We start from the raw sequence: 21,851 nt of genomic DNA on the forward strand, positions 1-21,851 counted from the left end.
CATCTCCAAATACTCTCCGGCGCAACGTAACGGCACGACGTTGGAGGAGCTCAGGTCGATCTTGACGCCGTAGCAAAACTTGGCGACGATCTCTAAGGTCTCGGAACCTCCGGGGAAGTCCGAGAGGGATATTTGGCACTGGACTTCTTCGATTTTGTTGGTGTCAACTTGCTAGTAGGGGTTTGATGGGTTCGTCTCTTGCTCTGTGATCAGGTTGTGAAGCTTTCGACTTTTCGACATGAAATGGAACTGTAAAAAATCAGAAAAATTGGAAGCTGTTAGCTGAAATTTTTGGTGGTGGAAGGAGTTGAAATGCAGAATGTGCTCTCCAAGTGTTCGATGAAATGACCTTGTGAAGATGGAAGGTCATTTCTACTCTAAAAAAAAATGTAACAATTTTACTAAAGAAAAATTCTCTCTGAAAAAAAAAATGAAAGAGTAAAAGTTTTACTAAAAATAATTAGCAAATAAAATAGATTAGTTAAGCAGGGGTACTTTAGTAATTATATTAAATTTTATTTCGATTCATATGAATTAGTAAACAGTTTATATAGATCAATGTCATTTCTACTCCGATTCCAGACAATTTTGGTAAACAACTTCAACAGGAATCTAATTCTGATTCCAGCTCATTCTAATTCCCCCTCAATTCAATTCCCTTCAATTTGATTAAGGATTAGTAAACGCGCCGTAAGTTCTTACTTACCTTAAGTGCTTATCTCAACTGATTGTCATAGATATCGTTGTTGTTACTGATGTTGTGAAAATTTTGAGGGAATTTAATAAATGCTAGAGAGGGTGATATCTTGGGGTCAAGGTGGAAACACAATCTGAATTATGTCAAACTGTCAATCTGAATTATCAATTAATTGAATGAACTATTTTTTAAGACATAGTAATTAATTGGCAGCTAACTTGACAATACATAACGTAAGTAATACACATATATGGCAAGAGAATATTACTTAAAATCATTGTTCTAAATATCCCCGCCTAGCGCTGCTAGGCTCTGCCTAGGCACTAGGCTATTGGTCACTATTCCGATTAGTTTCTAGGCGTTTGAAAATTAAGAAAGTACGTCTAGACCAACTTAGGAATCTGGCTAGCCCGCCAAGACACCCCCGCCTACGCATCCGTCTAAGTTGCGGCTCTCACTTAGACAGAAAATCGTTAACTTTCATTTGCATTTTGTTTTTTCAATAAAATGTAAGAGACTTGTTGATTACTTAGATGAACATCATTATATGTTTGTTCCCCATGTTTTCAATATGTCCTAATACTTTATATTTTGAATGCCATTTTATTTTATAATTTAGGTATCCCAATAAAATTTTGTGTTTGTTGAAGTATAAATAGGCATTTATTTACACAATATATAATAAATTTACGTACATCCGCCTAGGCTCCGCCTAGTCACGTCCCAACCCGCCACCCGGCTTGTGCCCAACGTCTTTTAAAACTTTGCTTAAAATCGACACATAAATTGAGGAAAATTTACAAAAAGAGAGAGATGCATGCATACAAGAACATTGAGCACTCCGGCCTTGAAATGGTGAGGTTGAGAAGGTCTTTTTTCACAAGAAACATAAATAAGAAGAGGTATATTTTTTCGCTTCATTTGCTTGAGTTGCATCCTCATCATCACTGGACGTTTCTTGTATTACCTGCCAAAATTCCAAGTATGGATCTTACGATGAATTTGTATATATATCTAAACAATATTTGTCTTTCCTTACAATATTATGTCCTTTTGTGGTTGAATTCTTATAGCAAGCCTGATGATGAGGCAAGGCTTATCAACGTTACTATATATCACTAGGAAAATACTAATTACATGTTAATATGTAATGAAATCATAATTTTAGCACTGATAAATCAAAACTTCATAAGAGTGGATGGTATCACCAAAAAACGGATTTGACATCATATGATATTTCAGTTCAATAATACAACATCACGTAATAATATATTTACACATAACGTTGTATTATTACACTATAACACTATTTGTTTTGAGAAGTAACAAAAAAAAGTCATCCTGCACTCATTACGGCTATTGCTGTTTTTGTCATTTTAACTGACCATTTTATGTATCTTCTCAGAAATAATGAGCCTCGAACACATAGACTCAATTAATTATCATTCAGAATACACAAATTTCTTATGTTCTCTCACATTCAACTAGTGAGAAAATGTAAGAGGGAATTTTGGTGTTGATTGACATCATTGTTCTAAAAATCCCTGTCTAGGTCTCGCCTGGGCACTAGACAACTGACCACTGCTCCGATTAGCCTCTTGGCGTTTGAAAATTAAGAAATGCACCTAGACCCGCTTAGGCATTTGCCTAGCTCGTAACTCTGACTTAGATAGGAAATTGATGACTTTTATTTTATATTTTAGTTTTTCAGTAAAATGTAAGAGACTTGTTGAGTACGTGGATGAACATGCATTATATACTTGTTCCTCATATTTTCAATATGTTCTAATACTTTATAATTTATAAGTCATTTTATTTTGTAATTTATGTACCTAGCCGCCTAGGAACTAGACCCCAACCCGCCATCCTACAAAACGCCTAGCATCTTTTAAAATTTTGATTGATACACAAATACATACAAAAACAGTAAAGGATTTTTTTTTTTTTGGGGGGGAAAAAAAGGAATTATAATTAACCTTCATATGCTCTTTCTCTTGTACGAACTCATTGCCCCCAAAACCACCATCTCCATCGCCATCATCCTCTCCTGCAGAGAAATAAGCCTCCGAAGCCGTACACTCGATTCCACACCTCTTACAAAACGGAAGCCACCATTTTGCAAACCTCCCAGCCTCTCTCATCCCATTCAAAATCACGCCAGCACCGGCGTCATCAGAGAGATACACGTGAAGCTTTTCCGGTGGATAACCCATTGCCATAGCAGATAACACCATGTTCATCACCCCCACGGTTGGCTCCTTCTCCGGATCCGCGGTGCAAATAAACATGTTAATCGGCAGAAGCTTGTCATCATCCGGAAGCCTCTCTGGGAACACGGTTCGCGAAAATGTCTGTTAACTACATTGAAGAAGTAGCAGAGATGAACAATTATGAAATCAAGAAATGAAGGTTTACAGAGAGAAGAGAAATGTGAGAGCGAAATGAATGAAGCTTTTGTATTAAACTCAATTAACTAACTTTACTATTTGTTTACAATAGCTATATATAGCTGACTAGAGAACTAACTCTTTCAACTAACTATTACATCATCCAATCCTTTACAACTGTTTTGATGAGTTGGCAGTGATATATTCAACATCCCCCCTCAATCTCAATTGGGATTTCCAGTTTGAGATTGTATGAGTGCTTGAGAAATGGGCAATCTCTTCATCAAGACTATTTAGATGTCCAAATTAACCAAGGGGCACCGCCTGATTCTGTCTTGTCATCATCCATCGGGGAAGCACATGTTCTCAAGTCAATTGATAGTAGAAGTTATTTGGTCTCATCCCAACTTGATCAAAGCTTGCAACAAATTTCCTCCCAATTCCACAACGCTTTAAGATTGGATTCTCTTGAGAAATGCAGGATAATGAAATCCTTCTTGTCGATGTACTCCTAGCCCTGCTCCTATTAGCAATGAATCCTCTGTTCTTGGTGTTTAAAAGTGTCATTTCATACTTATCAACCAACTTCCCAAAGAATTTCAGCCTCTCAAACTGATTTCTACACCATTGTAGCTTTTGCGATAAGGTTTCCAATATTTCACAGGCAACAAGCTTTACAATCACAGAAATTAAGAAACACAACCCTCTTCGGCAATCGGCCTTCAATGAAGAAAGGGAACAAGAACTGCACTCCGGCAATCGGCCTTAATGGAGTTGCACACAATAAGAACAAACAAAACTTTTCAAGAACGTTACTCAGGCTATCGGCCTTTAAGAAGTAACACACAATATCTGAGACGGAACTTTTCACTCATGCTATCGGCCTTATGGAGGAAACAAATTGCATTCAACACACTCTTGACAATCGGCCTTTTTCGAGTGCACAAATCGCAAACAACCAAGAACTAATCACGCAACAAAAAAGGAATGGCTATCGGCCTTTGTATTCCTTCAACAAGCTCGTAGAAAATGGCTATCGGCTTTAACAGATAAACTGACATACAAGAAACCCTATCAAAGAAACAAGAATTTTTCAAGATGGTTTGTGAAAATGATGAACCTGATGTCGAGATAGGCATACCAGCTGCTCACGAAACCGTTAACAACCACCAAAAACCCAGAAAAGATTCATTCTAATTGTTCAAGAATTTGGAGAAAATGACTGAAAACATAACCTTCACATGAAACTTTTGAGTTGGGCATTTCGACAAACATCTTGACTGCACCCATGTCTAATCTTTCTTCCATACCAGAGAACAGAGTAGAGATCAAAGAATTCACTGACCCATTCCTTCAAACAGTTGGAGTGCACATAATCATAACCTGAAGAACTCCCAAGATTTGCAATCTTGAACAAACAATCACCAAAAAATTTGCAATACCCAAATTGTTTCACAACCAGTTCCACTAAAATATCATAAAAAGCAAAAACAGAGTGTAAATCAAAAAACAAGCATACGTAGAGAAAGAACAATCTTGGCTTTTGGGTTTGTATGAGAATGTACTTGACTACATTGAGATGAAGTATTCGTTGGTGGTGGTCTGCAAACTCCAAAAGCATTGAGTTTTGAATCCCAGAGAAACCCACTTCGCCTTAACCCTTCTTTTCATCATCCAGAGTCCTTGTAGTCTTAGTTGTCACGAATTCACCATCAGAAACAAGACCCACCTTGCAATTTCCCATGAAATCTTGGGCTACTCCATCAGATGCAGGAAACCCATAAATTAAATCCAAAGATACGAGCTTTTCATTCGCAGAATTGGAAAATTCTTGAAGTTCTTCAAGATTGGTCTCAGAGACTTGGCCATGAGGTGAACTCTTCACCTTCTTGGAGGACTCGGAGACCAAACAAAGAGAGCTCTTTTCGATGAAGTATGTGTCTTGTTTCAAACGAGTGGCTATCTTGTTCTAGAATTGCAGTCGGAGAATCAGAGCGTTGCGGGAGAGTTTGGGTTTCTTCGAAATCTTTGATTGTTCGCTTAAAGCCGACGCATGTGTCAGATTCATCGAGATGTAAAATCTCAATTCATATCCCAGAAAAATCAACCCAAGAACAATCGCGGAAGCTTGGAAAATCTAATGAAAATTTAAGGAGAAACTTAACTAGAGAAGGAAAAAAAAATGCAAACTATTAAGAAATGGAACCACCAGAATCCACAGCGTAAGCCTGGTGGCTCTGATACCATGTTAACTACATTGAAGAAGTAGCAGAGATGAACAATTATGAAATCAAGAAATGAAGGTTTACAAAGAGAAGAGAAATGTGAGAACGAAATGAATGAAGCTTTTGTATTAAACTCAATGAACTAACTTTACTATTTGTTTACAATAGCTATATATAGCTGACTAGAGAACTAACTCTTTCAACTAACTATTACATCATCCAATCCTTTACAACTATTTTGATGAGCTGGCAGTGATATATTCAACGCCGCCATCGAAGTGATTGGATGAGGAGCCATTCGAAGGCAAGGAGGACTTCCGAGGCAAAGACAAGAAGCCATGGTAGGGTTGTGGCTTTGGTTTTGGGGTGTTGGAAAAAGAAAGAGGCTCTATAGTAAAACAACAAGGCTGGAGCGATCAAATGGATGAGGATATGTGTTCAATTGATTAAGTTTGAAAGCTTGTGGATGTGGCAGAGATGGAGAATGAGCTTAGAATTCTCCATAGCTTCTTATGTGGCAATTATATGTGTTCTTGCACTCGAGCATCAACAAGCAACATCCTCCACCTCCTTTTAAAGGACAAGAACACTGTCTACAAAATAATTTAATTAATAAAATTAGTGGAAAATAGCTGTAAAAGTTTTAAATTTTTTACATTGGATGTAACCATGGTCTCAAATGCCGATATTATCGGCGATAATTTGTCGATAATATCGGTTTTTCGGGTTAACGATATTTTAATGCTTATCTAATAAGATTTCGTCAAAATATCACGATATTATCAATAATATCAATAATATCGCAATATTTCCAAAATTATCGCGATATCTTAGATCTGTGCTAATCGGAGAAGAACGCCGAAGATGGATCTGTGCGAACTCGAGCTGATTTCGTCCCAAAAACCTTGCAAAAACATGATTTTGAACTTAAATTTCACATATAAGCTTCAATGTGGAACAGAAAGAGGTAAACCGAAGCTTACCTAACCGGATAAATTCAAGAAACTCGTCGAAGTTCTTGCGTTCGCTGAGTTGCAGAGACGAGAAAGAGAGGGAGAAAAACGAGGTTGCTAATGACAATAGGTGTCTTCCTGAAGCAGGTGCGATGGTGTGCGTGTGTGTATGTGGGTCTCGGGCTCGGTGCAGAGAGAAAGGAGAGTTTTAAGAGACGGCGCCGACGAGGCTAAAGGAGAAGAGAGATCGACAGATCTCTGTGCGTGTGTGTGGGAGAAGGGAGAGAAGAGAGAAGAAGGATCAAGAGAGAGAGATTGAGGAGTCTCTGTCTGCGTGCGTGTGTTGTGTACGTGTGTAATCTAGGGAGAAGGGAGAGAAGAGAGAAGAAGGATCGAGAGAGAGAGACTGAGGAGTCTCTATGTGCGTGCGTGTGTAATCTAATCAGAACATGTGTGCGTGTGTGGTGGCGTGTCTTTGTGTGTGTGTGGTTGGGTCACCTCAAATCAGTTAAATAAGCATCCTTTAAATCCATCATGTTTGCCAGTTCGCTATATAATCAACTTAAATCAGTTAAATCCATCATGCAATGCATTTCCTTTCAATTTTTTGTGATAAACTAATAGATAATTGACTAAATAAACATCCTGCAAAGTTTCAATAAAAATTTCAAAGTTTTTCTTACAATTTCCGCGGTTTCCATATTATTTTTATCGATATCGATAATATCCCGATATTTCCATCGATATTTCCGTGTTTTTAGACTACCGATATTTCCGATATTATCGATATTTAATACCTTGGATGTAACTGAGGATTTATTCAATTAGAATGATTGATGCTGAATTATGCATGCTGTTAAGGATTTATTCAATGAGAATGATTAGTATGCCTGATTTGCTTTCTTTTTTTTCTTTCTTTTTTTTTAAACGAAATAAGAGTATTTTCTATTTTTCTTGATCATTACGGTGGCCGCTGGTTGCTGACTTGTGTGATTTAATATTAATGTAATGAGGACGAATGTGTTACTTTATATACGTTTAACAATCTACACATTCGCTAGCAATTATATTCACACATTTATACGATATTTAAATATCATCACATAATAACAACAATTCACATGTTATAACAGAAATAAATCATACGTTTATACAATATATATAGAGTACTCCACCAACTTTTCCTGATGAAAATCCACTTGTCTGTTCTAAGATTTTTTTAATTTTATTTTGCTCCACAATATTAATAGACCATACTTTTATACAATATATATAGAGTATTTCACTAACCTTTGATATGAAATTTTACCTCAACATTGACTTTTCCTCTGGATTATTACAAATGGGCAATTTCTTGAAGGAATAATTTTCACTTCTATACGTAAGATATACTGCCTATTGTCAGAAAAAATAAAATGAACATTGACCATATTAATTTTGAATGATATAAAAAAAATATAAAATTAACATCTTGAACTTGATTAAAAGTTCGTTTGGTTGCTTTTAGATAATTTAAAGCACATAAGAAGTTCTGGTTATAATTAAGTTGTAAGTTCTATGAAAATTTTCGACCAAAAGCCCTTATGTAGAGTTTGTCGGGTACAATAGAAATGTCGACAAAAAAGAGTTTATCAGGAAAAGTTCAACCTTAGCTGACGAAGTATCAAAATTCATAGGAAAAACTCTTACTTGACATGCTTTAAGTGACAAAAATGGCCAATAAAATTTTCAATTGGGAAAGGATCTTTGCTAACAAATTTTGACTTTTGCCGATGAACTAATTAAGTTGTAAGTTCTAAGAAATATTTTCGACTAAAAGCCCTTATGTAGATAAGGGTTTCGACAAAAACATTACTAAACGGCTGTAGCAATAGAGCAAAATAATTTAAGTGTGTGAATTTGTGTCCGAAACCCTAATCAAACCTAATCCACAGGTCTATAGCTAATCACCTTCTAATTATAATAAATTAGTGATTCCTTTGACTTGTAATCATGTGTTGTCTTTTCTCTTTTGTTATAGGACTTGTCATATATGAAATAGTAGTAATCAAGTTGACGTTTCAAAATTGCCAAGTATAGAAATCTTATTCCGTTTTCTGTTTTTTGGTTTAGGCCACACTGTAAAGAAGAAAGACAATTAAATCATGCAAATGCAATTATTACACTTCTACATTGAATCTGACCAACACGTACCAGTGGAGCATTAATCTAGTGGCATACATCAATTCATGTAGGAATTGTTTATGCAACCACGACTTCCTGGCTGCAATCTTGAGTCTCAAGTATCAAAGATTAGTCTCCTAAACGATTTCCTGGAAAAAAAAATACATATTCATTTTTTGGCATGGGTATTGAGCCTACGCAAACCTTGGACTCCATTGTCGTTTTGTTAATTAGTATTTCAAAAGATGATGATACGGGGGAGAGTATCCTTTCCGGACCCAATCCCTCCGTATCCTCCGGATCCTCCTTCTGTGTCTCTGCAGTTTTTCTTCTGCTTCCTCGTCTCCTTCAATCTAAGTCTGCTTCTTCACCATTTTGTTTGATTTTAGGGAAACTTCAGAACCACGAGTCACCAACGACTATTGTGACGTTGTCGATAACTAATTCTAAGAAGGCCATGATGAGTAGATTTTATATTATATATTTAACCTTATTCTTAGTATATTTTGGTTAATATTTTGGGAGAATTTTAATACTTTGAATTGTATTTTCAAAATAGGACTTTCGACTTCCTTTAGAACAAAACATGGTCAAATGGATGAATTTTGGAGTAATTCTAGTTGGAGGACGTTTGTGAGTCACTTAGCTTGATCGATTTTTCTACCAAGCGATGATTTTCTAGCAATAAAATAAAGGAGAAATACGCAGTGCTGAAATAATTGACGTTTTGGGCTTGACTTGCATTTTTGGAGCCTAAGATGATCTTGGACGGGCTCGTGGCCTTCTAGAGATGTGTTCAGAACGTTCCGATCTTCGAAACAACCTCTCATGGGCCGGATTTGGAGGATATTTGAGTCTAAAACGTTGTTGGACAAGTACTTGGCAGATTATCCTAGCTTAATTAGGATTTTATTTTCTAAGATATTTTATTATTATTCTTAGTTTCCTAGTTGGAATAAAGGACCTGGTTTTTAGGGATTGTGCGATGGCATAGCAGGATATATTGCTTTGCCATTCTTCGTTTTTAGGAACGCTTCCTTTTATGCAATTTTGGAGACATAGAGAATTGCTAGGATTCTTGGAGATTTTCTACTTTAAGGAGTTTTCAATCCTTTTCTTAATAATATTTTCTATAATTTTAATTATGAATATGCGTAACTAATTCCTCTTGCTAGGGCAAAGCCTTGAGCCTTAGCATGAATATGTAATTTTTATTTAATTGTTTATGATTGATCGCTTGCACACTCTGAATTATTAATCACTGTGATCAAAACTATCTAATTGTCTTAATGTCTGATCACCATTAGGATCTTTAGAAAAGTAATTTGATGCAATTTTGGTCAGAAGGTTTCCTGAAATTGACGTTGGCTTCATGTGGTTAATAATTGTAATTTCACTTAAAATGAACACCGCGTCTTAAGGGTTGCATGGTTTTTCAAAGGGTTTTCATAAAGCTTAATGAGTCTCTTATGTTCAGATTTGATCCGAATGTCCGGACGGGTTACATGTTAGATATACATTCTATGTTGGAGGTTCCAAGTAGAATATAAATTAGTAAAACCTAACCTTCAAAGTGGCATGTGTAGATCATAAGTAATTGATAAAAGTTCATATGATTGCTAGGTGATGGTGGAACCCTAGTGCTTTCTTAATTTGATTTCTCCAAAACTTTTCCTTTTCTTTCAGCTTTAATATTGCAAATTGTTTTATTTTTATTAATTAAATTCGTTTTATTAAATTAGGTCATAAAAATCAATTATCTCAAATATCTATTTTACAATAATTAGTTGGAATTTGGTTTGTTTCGAATTATTTAATAATCCATGTGGAGAATGACCTTGCAAGATCCGTTTATACTACAATAACCTTGTCATTCTTGCAAGTATTATAGGAGTTTTTAGCTCGTTTGAGTGTGTAGTAAAATCCCTATCAGGCCACGATGCAGACTCTGAGGAAGCATGATGCCAACTTTGGGGAAGCCATGATGCCAACTCGACTCTTAAAGAAGAAGGATCCGAGGATCCATTGGGATTGGGTCCGAAAAGGATCCTTTCCCATGATACGGAATAACTTTCTAGCCTTCTAGGTCAGAATTTGTTAGGTTGTACAATATTAAAATATATAGTCGTTTTGTACAATAGTTTAGTGGTATTTTTCTTCATTTACAAGTATGAGATTTTAAGTGTAGCTATCTCCAAGTTCTATACTAACAAGTGAGGACACATGGCAACATTGTATGAAATATATGCCATGTCAGCAAACCAGTTGGGATTTGTTAAAGATTAGATATTTTGGATAAGATTTGTTAAGATTGGATTTGTTTAGATTTGGTTAGATTGGATAACGGATTTCTTAGTCATTAAGAAAGTTGTTAGTTGCCTTTAAATGTAAGATTGTTGTAATAACATATCATATTGAATGAATAGCTATTTTTGAGTTCTTCATTTCTCTCTCTAAGTTCTTCTTTCTTCCTTCATTCTCTTTGCTTTCTTGATCAAAACATTGATATATACAATAGTTAATATGGTATCGAGAGCCAGTGATTCTACTGTGGTTTGGAAATTGTTTGAGGGTGATTTCTAAGTTTGGATTTTTTGGGCTAATCTGGAGATTTTGTATTGGTGCATCTGGGTTCTTCACTTCTTCAACACAATTATGTGTCGGTGCATCTAGGTTCTTCACTCCTTCGATACAATTTGACGAATTAGGTGATATATTTTCAATTTCTTGCAACCATATGAAGTTTTATCTTCTTGGAGAGTAGTTTGTTTGTAATGTTGAAGTGTTTTTTTTAGGCACGAAGCCATTTTTCAAGATTGTTTGTTTGGGCACGAAGCCATCTGAGAATTTTTCTGTTGTTCTTGAATATTTGAATCTTTTCTCTATTGAAGTCTACATAGTTGTGTTGAAATGGCATCTAATGGTGTTAGAATTAAAGGTCTTTTCAATATGCTTACGATAAAATTGACTGATAAGAATATTTCGAAATAGGTTTTTCAATTCATGTTTGTCATGAAATGGTATAAAATGTTTGATCATTTTGATGGCACTGTAGTATGTCCTCCCAAGTTCATAATTGATACAGAGCGTGGAGTTACCAATGTGATTACTGAGGCATTTCTTGAATGGGAGTCTGTTGATTTAGCTCTTTTGAGTTTGTTGATAGCTACTTTGTCTGATGAATCTATTGAACATGTATTGGGATGTAAGATTGCCCATAAAGCTTGGTCTAATCTTCAAGATCGTTATGCTTCACTTTAAGAGGCCAGGGTGAATACTTTAAAAACTGCCAGCCGAACAAGTAAGGGATTCCTCGCCTGGTGTGCTAGCTTGGCTCCAGCTTTGGCTTTTTGAGGCGCTGCTTGTGACTCAGCATGGGAAAGATGGGCGGAACTGCGCTACATGAAATGCATGCATTAAGATACCAACTGGAAAGATGGTTATGGAAAGCCTATCATGACATTGTTCATCGCGGTTCATGTGTGGCTGCTCGCTCTTGCCGAAATTCTCTTTTAAAGTAAGTTTTTTGCAATCTTGTTCTTGCTCGTGAAAGCTCCAACGGGAGTAAACACTGGGTGCATTTTGGGAACATCTGCCTGTTAAAGAGCAAAGAATCAAGTCACTCGAAGCTCTGCCCTTTGCCCCGTGTTGTCCCTTTCCAGTTGCCCCCACCCAATAAGCCACTTTAAAAACTGAGTTTCATACAATACAAAAAGGTGGTGATTCAATCAATTAGTATCTGTCTAAGCTAAGAAATATTAAGGATCAATTAATTGCTGCTAATGAGTCTGTTTCTGAAAATGATTTTGTAGTGGCTACATTTTCTGGTTTACCTAGAGAATATTCAACTATATGAATGGTGATTCTTACTAGAGATACTTACATCACTCTCAGCAAGCCCATTACAACAAGAGGGATAAAAGTTCGTATCAAGACAACTAGGGGTGAATGTACCGTCAACTATTATGACTATGGGGCTAAGCCTCACTCTTTCAAAGTTGAGGACTAAGTACTGAAGAAAATGCTATTATAAGAAGGCATACACATTACAAATGTTTTGATCCTCAACCGTTTGAGATTTTTTGTCACACAAGCCATTCGGTAAATATAAGAAGAGGGAATTCAGACAACTTCTTCTGAGTCTTTTGCGTTCACTGGAACACTTGGTCTACACTGATCTACCCTTATACTCTAACTCAGAGCTTCAATATGCATACTTTGACACAAAGTATGTGATACTAAGTGTTACAACCAACATGGTTCACATATAAAAAACATGGATCCCTTCATGTATAGCAAAACATTCATAAGCATCACTCATATCAATCACAATAAACATTATACATTCCAACACATTCATACATAAACATCATACATTCCAACACATTCATACATAAACATCATACATTCTAACATATCCATACATAAGCCAACTGTGCTTCGAAAAGGTTCAACATACTTTATGTTTTCGACACTTGCTACAATGTGTCTCGACACCTTGCCCTTATTCTCACCAACCAGGTGATGAAATGTGAAGAAGGAACTCATCATCACGCCACAAACTAGGTGATGAAATGTACAACCCGTACTCTCCTGCATGCCACCAACCAGGTGATGAAATGTACAACCCGTACTCTAATATCATTTGGCAACTTGCCACTCATGCCACCAACCAGGTGAAGAAGGAACTCATCTTCATGCCACCAACCAGGTGATGAAATGTACAACTTGCACTCTCCTTCATGCCACCAACCAGGTGATGAAATGTACAACCCGTACTCTAATATCATTTGTTAAATTGCCACTCATGCCACCAACCAGGTGAAGAAGGAACTCATCTTCGTGCCACCAACCAGGTGATGAAAGGTACAACCCATACTCTAATATCATTTGGCAACTTGCCATTCATGCCACCAACCAAGTGAAAAAGGAACTCATCTTCATGCCACCAACCAGGTGATGAAATGTACAACCTGTACTCTCATTCATGCCACCAACCAGGTGATGAAATGTACAACCCGTACTCTAATATCATTTGTCAACTTGCCACTCATGCCACCAACCAGGTCAAGAAGGAACTCATCTTCATGCCACCAACCAGGTGATGAAATGCACAACCTGTACTCTCTTTCATGCCACCAACCAGGTGATGAAAGTTACAACCCGTACTCTAATATCATTTGGCAACTTGGCATTCATGCCACTAACCAGGTGAAGAAGGAACTCATATTCATGCCACCAACCAGGTGATGAAATGTACAACTTGTACTCTCCTTCATGCCACCAACCAAATGATGAAATGTACAACCCGTACTCTAATATCATTTGGCAACTTGCCACTCATGCCACCAACTAGGTGAAGAAGGAACTCATCTTCATGCCACCAACCAAGTGATGAAAGCAACTCACCATTCATTTCACCTACCAGAAGACGAGTGGTACAACTTGTACATGTGAACTCCTAACATTCACAAATAATCAAAAACCCTCAAGCTTGACAACTCAACTAAGGGAGCACTTATGCCCAACAAGAGTTATAGTCACCAACAAAGTCTTATTGCAAGCCAACAACAACTTATGTGCATGGCATACGAAGATCAAGCTATTCAGCCCTCTTACATCTGCTTCAAACATTTCCCCTCTGTAACAATGCAAACACTACAACTCGTAGAAAGCTTCACACACTCTTGATCAAGACAGTGTGAAGCAAAACCAATTTATGGTGCCAATAAGAGCTTCATCAAAGGAGTTCAACCATAATTCTCAAAAGCTTCACACATTTTTTATCAAGACAGTGTGAAGCAAAACCAATTTATGGTGCCAACAAGAGCTTCATCAATGGAGGGCAACCACAATTCTCAAAAGCTTCATACACTCTTGATCAAGATAGTGTGAAGCAAAATCAATTCATGGTGCCAACAAGAGCTTCATCAAAGGAGTTCAACCACAATTCTCAAAAACATCACACACGCTTGATCAAGACAGTGTGAAGCAAAACCAATTTATGGTGCCAACAAGAGCTTCATCAAAGGAGTTCAACCACAATTCTCAAAAGCTTCACACACTCTTGATCAAGACAGTGTGAAGCAAAACCAATTTATGGTGCCAACAAGAGCTTCATCAATGGAGGGCAACCACAATTCTCAAAAGCTTCACACACTTTTGATCAAGACAGTGTGAAGCAAAACCAATTTATGGTGCCAACAAAAGTTTCATCAAAGGAATTCAACCACAATTCTCAAAAGCTTCACACACTCTTGATCAAGACAGTATCAAGCAAAACCAATTTATGGTGTCAACAAAAGCTTCATCAATGGAGGGCAACTACAATTCTCAAACCTTCGAAACAAATTCAAGACTGTTCGAAGCAAATTCAATTTATATGGTTCATCCAAACCTTCGACTACTACAAGGTGTGGCTTTCATCACAATCTCTTTCTCAACAGTGTGGAAGCAAAATTTGTATATGTTGCCTCCCCCACATTTTCAAATTTCTAGTTTCCCAAAAAAAATAAAAAAATAAAAAAATGCGAAATTCAACAAAGCTTCATCAATGGAGGACAACTACAAATTCTCAAAAGCTTCACACTATATTGATCAAGATAGTGTGAAGTAAAATCAATTCGTGGTACCCAACAAAGCTTCACCATAAAAGATTCATCAATGGATGACAAATACAAATTCTCAAAAGCTTCACACTATCTTGATCAAGATAGTGTGAAGCAAAATCAATTCATGGTACCCAAGAATAGCTTCAACTCCAAAACTTCACCAACAAAAGCTTCACACTATCTTGATCAAGATAGTGTGAAGCAAAATCTATTCATGGTACCCAACAAAAGCTTCACCCATAAAAGCTTCACCAATAAAAGCTTCAACTCCAAAGCTTCACCAACAAAAGCTTCATCGATGGAGGACAACTACAAATTTTCAAAAGCTTCACACTATCTTGATCAGCAAAATCAATTCAGGGTACACAACAAAAGCTTCAACTCCAAAGCTTCAACTCCAAAGCTTCACCTACAAAAGCTTCACCCACAATAGCTTCACAAACAAAAGCTTCACCCATAAAAGCTTCACCAACAAAAGCTTCAACACCAAAGCTTCACCAACAAAAGCTTCATCAATAGATGATAATTACAAATTTTCAAAAGCTTCACACTATCTTGATCAAGATAGTGTGAAGCAAAATCAATTCATGGTACCTAACAAAAGCTTCAACTCCAAAACTTCACCAACAAAAGTTATATCAATGAAGGATAACTACAAATTCTCAAAAGCTTCACATTATCTTGATCAAGATAGTGTGAAGCAGAATCAATTCATGGTACCAAACAAAACCTTCACCCATAAAAGCTTCACCAACAAAAGCTTCAACTCTACAGCTTCACCAACAAAAGCTTCATCAATGGAGGACAACTACAAATTTTCAAAAGCTTCACACTATCTTGATCAAGATAGTGTGAAGCAAAATCAATTCATGGTACCCAACAAAAGCTTCACCCATAAAAGCTTCACCAATAAAAGCTTCAACTCTAAAGTTTCACCAACAAAAGCTTCATCAATGGAAGACAACTACAAATTGTCAAAAGCTTCACACTATCTTGATCGAGATAGTGTGAGCAAAATCAATTCATGGTACCCAACAAAAGCTTCAACTCCAAAGCTTCACCTACAAAAGCTTCAACTCCAAAGCTTCACCCACAAAGCTTCAACTCTAAAGCTTCACCTACAAAGCTTCAACTCCAATGCTTCACCTACAAAACTTCAACTCCAAAGCTTCACCTACAAAAGCTTCACCCACAATAGCTTCACCAACAAAAGCTTCAACCATAAAAGCTTCACCAACAAAAGCTTCAACTCCAAAGCTTCACCAACAAAAGCTCCATCAATGGAGGACAACTAAAAATTTTCAAAAGCTTCACACTATCTTGATCAAGATAGTGTGAAGCAAAATCAATTTATGGTACCCAAGAAAAGCTTCAACTCCAAAACTTCACCAGCAAAAGCTTCATCAATGAAGGACAACTAAAAATTCTCAAAAGCTTCACACTACCTTAATCAAGATAGTGTGAAGGAAAATCAATTCATGGTACCCAACAAAAGCTTCACCCACAATAGCTTCACCAACAAAAGCTTCACCCATAAAAGCTTCACCAACAAAAGCTTCAACTCCAAAGCTTCACCATCAATGGAGGACAACTACAAATTTTCAAAAGCTTCACACTATCTTGATCAAGATAGTGTGAAGCAAAATCAATTCATGGTACCCAAGAAAAGCTTCAACTCCAAAACTTCACCAGCAAAAGCTTCATCAATGAAGGACAACTAAAAATTCTCAAAAGCTTCACACTATCTTAATCAAGATAGTGTGAAGGAAAATCAATTCATGGTACCCCACAAAAGCTTCACCCATAATTGCTTCACCAACAAAAGCTTCAACTCCAAAGCTTCACCAACAAAAGCTTCATCAATGGAGGACAACTACAAATTTTCAAAAGCTTCACACTATCTTGATCGAGATAGTGTGAAGCAAAATCAATTCATGGTACCCAACAAAAGCTTCAACTCTAAAGCTTTACCTACAAAAGCTTCAACTCCAAAGCTTCACCTACAAAGCTTCAACTCCAAAGCTTCACCTACAAAAGATTCCCCCACCACAAAAGCTTCACCCACCACAAAAGCTTCACCAACAAAAGCTTTACCCACCACAAAAGTTTCACCCACAAAAGCTTCACCCACCACAAAAGCTTCAACCACAAAAACTTCAACACAAAAGCTTCACCTACAAAAACTTCACACTATCTTGATCAAGATAGTGTGAAGCAAAATCAATTCACGGGTACCCAACAAAGCTTCAACCTCAAAGCTTCACCTACAAAGCTTCACCTATAAAGCTTAAAATATATATATATATATATATATATATATATATATTGGAAATTCAAAAATTCGAAATTTCGAAATTTCAGAAATTCAGAAAATCGAAAATTTGAAAATTCAAAAAAAAAATTGCTTAGGCCTCCTCTTCTTTGGGCCTAACAACTTTCATAACAAATATATATGAATGAGGAGTTTTAGGCTACCACTTAGAAAGGAAAATGGTGAAGTTTTGTTACTTTGGAAACTTGGCTACTAGCAAGACACCTCCTTCGTCAACTCCCTCGACCGGAGACTTGGGGGACTCCTACCATATGCTACTGCACTTTGATACTCGGAAGTCTCACGACTACTCAGTGACTTGGATTTTTCAAGTCTCCAAACGAGAAGTTTTCCTCACTCAGGAAATTAAGGAAGCACTACCTCAACCTACATGCTTCACTCACAAGGCTTCAACATACAAGCTTCGACAAAAGGAAAAATTCAAAGAACATAGTGAAGAAGGCCTTGGTGTATTTAACACAATACATTGAAATGAAGCAAAACTTGTTTATTGATATCTCCGATAAGTTACAAATATGTACATATACATGAATCAAAATAAACAAACAAGAGGGAGCATTCACAAAGGTTGCTCAGGAGAAGTCTTAGCAGTCGGCAAAGCCCCAGAAAGAGGAGGCACCAGAAGGTGATTATTCGGAGCCTTAGTACTACGCAGAACCCCAGAAGGAGGAGGCACCGAAGGTTGATCATTTGAAGCTTCATTATGCGGTACAGCCCCAGAAGACGAAGGCAATAAATGTCTTTAGAATAAACCCACAAACCTCTGATGATCAAGTAAAATCTGACCATCAGATTCTTGCAGCTGGTCGAGCTTCCTCTTCATGTTTGTAGCATAGTCATGTGCAAGCCTATGCAACTGTTTATTCTCATGCTTAAGCCCTCTTATCTCCTGTTTGAGACTTATCACTTCAACCGCCAATGATTCAACTTGGCGGGTTCGAGCAAATAGGCGTTGGGCCATATTAAACACAGAACCTGTACATTGAACACTGAGAGCCAGAGAATCCTTAACAGCGAACTCATCAGACCTTTTGGAAAGTAGTCTATTATCTTTGGGAATGAGAAGGTTCATGGCCACCACCGCAGCAGTCATACCATTCTTCATCACAGAGTCCCCAGCAGTAAGAGGACTAGTATGGGATAAGAAGGATGGGCACCATATGTTGTCTTGAGAAGGCATGTTTGCCTCTTCACCAAAGTTCAAGTCAAAACGACGGTCGGATGGGCCAGACATTCTCAAAAATGATGAAAAAGAAATAAGGTGCAATAAATCTCTGAAGTAAGGGGAAATTTCCTACAAGCAATAACTCTCTGAATGTACTTCTTGCACACAATTGTAAAAGAAAAGGCAACAGAGTCGTTGGTTCAAAAATTGAAGAGGCACCACTTTCCACACCAACATCAGCTTCTCGGGTACCACAGATAACTTTGCCAAAGATCTCTAACAAAGTTTAGACACATAAATTTTGAAGGTCCAACTACCCTACTATTACCCACAAGGGTAAATGAACAGCACCACCGCTTGATAACTAGAAAGTCCCAATGTGTGTCAACCTTCGCGCTCCGTGGCAAGGCAGACTGGCAAAAATGCCCAATCTTTACTTACATTCGAGAAAACACTCCCAACAAGATTTCTTGCTAAAAAATCGAAGAGGCACCGCTCTCCAAATCTCGAGAGCCATACTCCCAACAGGATTACGTACTCAAAAATCAAAGAGGCACCGCCCTCCGAATCTCGAGAGCCAGACTCCCACCAAGATTACTTTCTCAAAAATCAAAGAGACACTGCTCTCCGAATCTCGAGAGCCAAACTCCCAATAGGATTACGTGCTCAAAAATCGAAGAGGCACCGCCCTCTAAATCTCAAGAGCCAGACTCCCAACAAGATTACTTTCTCAAAAATCGAAGAGACACTGTTCTTCGAATCTCAAGAGTCAGACTCCCAACAGGATTGCTTTCTCAAAAATCGAAAAGGCATCGTTCTTTGAATCTCGAGAGCCAGATCCCAGACAGGATTGCTTGTTCGAAAACCGAAGATACACCGCTTTCCGAACTTCGAGAGCTAGATTTCCTTGGATAAAGCTTGTCTGCAATCTTCACACACAACATCAGCTTTCCAGATACAACAGACCACTTTTTCAAAGTGCTCTGACAAAGTTAAAACACGTGAAGCTTGCAGCTCCCACTACATTGTTATGACCAAGAAAGGTAAAAGAATAGCACTACTACTTGTTGTTAGGGAGACTCCTATATATGTCGACATCCATCCTCCATAGCTAGGCAGACCTGCAAATAAAAAAAATGCTCAACTTTTCTTCACATCCGAGAGGGCACTCTCAGCAGAGTCTCTCGAAATACTCAGCTTCTTTTCCTCCCGATAATACCTCTGCAAACAAGCCACACCAGAGTAAGAGTATCTCATATCATCAGGGTTAAAAGTATGAGTATCCCATATCATGCTTTTTCCCTGTCTTTTCCTTTGGCCTTGTTCTTACCTGCAAGACAAGGAGAAAGAGATCAATCAGTCAGCACTTAGAATCAAGCTTCCAGTCAGGAACTGACTGCCTGGAACCTCTTACCTGATTACTTATCTGGCATTGCTCTCAAGTACTCATCTTCAACATTTTATGCTTCTAGAGAAGATACCACATCTGCCTGAGGAACAGACAAGGCAAGTGAGAATGATACAAGGAAGCATGTGGAGACAAGCGTAACAGAACACGTGCCAATACATCCACTACTTTGTCAACAGCAAAAGTATCACATATCATCAGGGTCGAACGTACTCTAGATTTGATGGACTTGTTTTGACCCTCAAATTCTTGAGTCGGCCTTATACTCTGGAGGAAACCAAAAAACCCTCCAGCCCAGTTCAAGAATAAGTCTGTGGAAAGTTACTTCTTCAAAAGCAAAAGTATCTCATATCATCTCTTCTCCATTTGCTTCTCCTTATCCTTGTTGCTGTTTACGACATAAGGAGAAGAAGAACAATCAACCGAAAGCCGAAGTCGAACCTCCAATCCAGGTTGCTTACTTGGAAGTCTGATTGCTTACCTTGTATGTTACCTCCTTCAGCAAATCTCCTAACTCGACGACTTGGGGGACTCCTACTGTAGGGTTTGTATCGCACTTGACCAAGCCTGAAACAACAAGTAAGCTTCAAGTGAAATTGATACATTACCTTGTGCATCTTCATCGGTTAAAGATACCACCTCTGGATGGAGGAAAAGTACTTCCAGAGAAGATGCCACATCTACATATGAGATAGATAAGGCAAGTGAAAATGATACCACACTTCGGTACTTAGAAGTTTCGTGATTACTCAATGGCTTAGATCTTGCAAGTCCCCAACCGATGAGCTTCCCTCACTTGGGAACTTAGGGGAGCAATGTTTGTACCATACTTAACCAATCCCGAAACCACTGAGAACCGGTCAACGTTATACCATCAAGGACCCAGAAGAGTTTCCCTTCAACCAGGAGGCCAATCACAGCACGACACATGTCGACATCAGAAGCCAATCATATCGTGACACGTGTCAACATCAGAAGCCAATCACAACACGACACGTGTCAATGTCAGAATGAAACTAGAAACTTTCTTCTATAAATAGAGATCATTCTCTCACAATATTTTCTAATGTCATTTGTACTAAGTCATTCACTAGTACTCACAAAAGGAGAGCTTGAACATATGTACTTGTGTAAACCCTTCACAATTAATGAGAACTCATCTACTCCGTGGACATAGCCAATCTGGGTGAACCACGTACATCTTGTGTTTGCTTCCCTGTGTCTATCCATTTACATACTTATCCACACTAGTGACCGGAGCAATCTAGCGAAGGTCACAAACTTAACACTTTATGTTGTGCCAAAGTCCTCACTGATTTTATGCATTAACATGTTTCAAAAGTTCTATAGTTATAACTTGACTCAATTCAATGTTGGAATTCAATGTTTACAAACTGATGGTGGTGGTGAATATGTTAGTAACAGGTTTGAGGACTTTCTAAAATACAAGGGCATTATGCATATGGTTTCTTGTCCATATACCCATCAGCAAAATGGAATTGTTGAGATGAAACATCAACATATTGTGGAAACAGCTATAACTCTTATGATTGTTGCTAAGTTGCCTCAAGATCTGGGGTATCATGCATGTGTTTACTTTGTCTTCTTAATAAATAGAATGCCTTGTACAATTTTAAGTATGCAATCTCCATATCAGAAATTATACAATGCAACTCCTCAATTGCAAGGTCTCAAAGTGTTTGGTTCTGCGGTTTATCCATACATCAAACCTTTTAATACCAACAAATTACAACCTAGAGCTTTATTATGTGTTTTTATTGGATAAGCACTCGGCTATAAAGGTGTTATATGTTTTCATCCCCAAACTAGGAAGTTCATTATTTTCAGGCACGTTATTCATAATGAAAGTTTGTTTCCATACAAGACTGTCCCTTCTACACAACATTGTT

The 21,851-nt window shown here is 37.6% G+C and overlaps 1 long non-coding RNA gene and 1 pseudogene across 1 annotated transcript; one reads left to right on the forward strand and one right to left on the reverse strand.

Annotated features, from left to right (window-relative positions):
* Positions 1-1,364: 1,364 nt before the first annotated feature.
* LOC139187580 (cellulose synthase-like protein E1) lies at positions 1,365-5,813 on the reverse strand (annotated as a pseudogene).
* A 4,938-nt stretch (positions 5,814-10,751) lies between these two features.
* On the forward strand, positions 10,752-12,301 carry LOC139192780 (uncharacterized). The gene is made up of 2 exons (XR_011577112.1): positions 10,752-12,141; positions 12,238-12,301. It is a non-coding gene; the product is annotated as an uncharacterized lncRNA (long non-coding RNA).
* The last annotated feature ends 9,550 nt before the right edge of the window (positions 12,302-21,851 follow it).

Source organism: Malus domestica, chromosome 16 (genome assembly GCF_042453785.1).
Source record: "Malus domestica chromosome 16, GDT2T_hap1".
Classification (NCBI taxonomy): domain Eukaryota; kingdom Viridiplantae; phylum Streptophyta; class Magnoliopsida; order Rosales; family Rosaceae; genus Malus; species Malus domestica.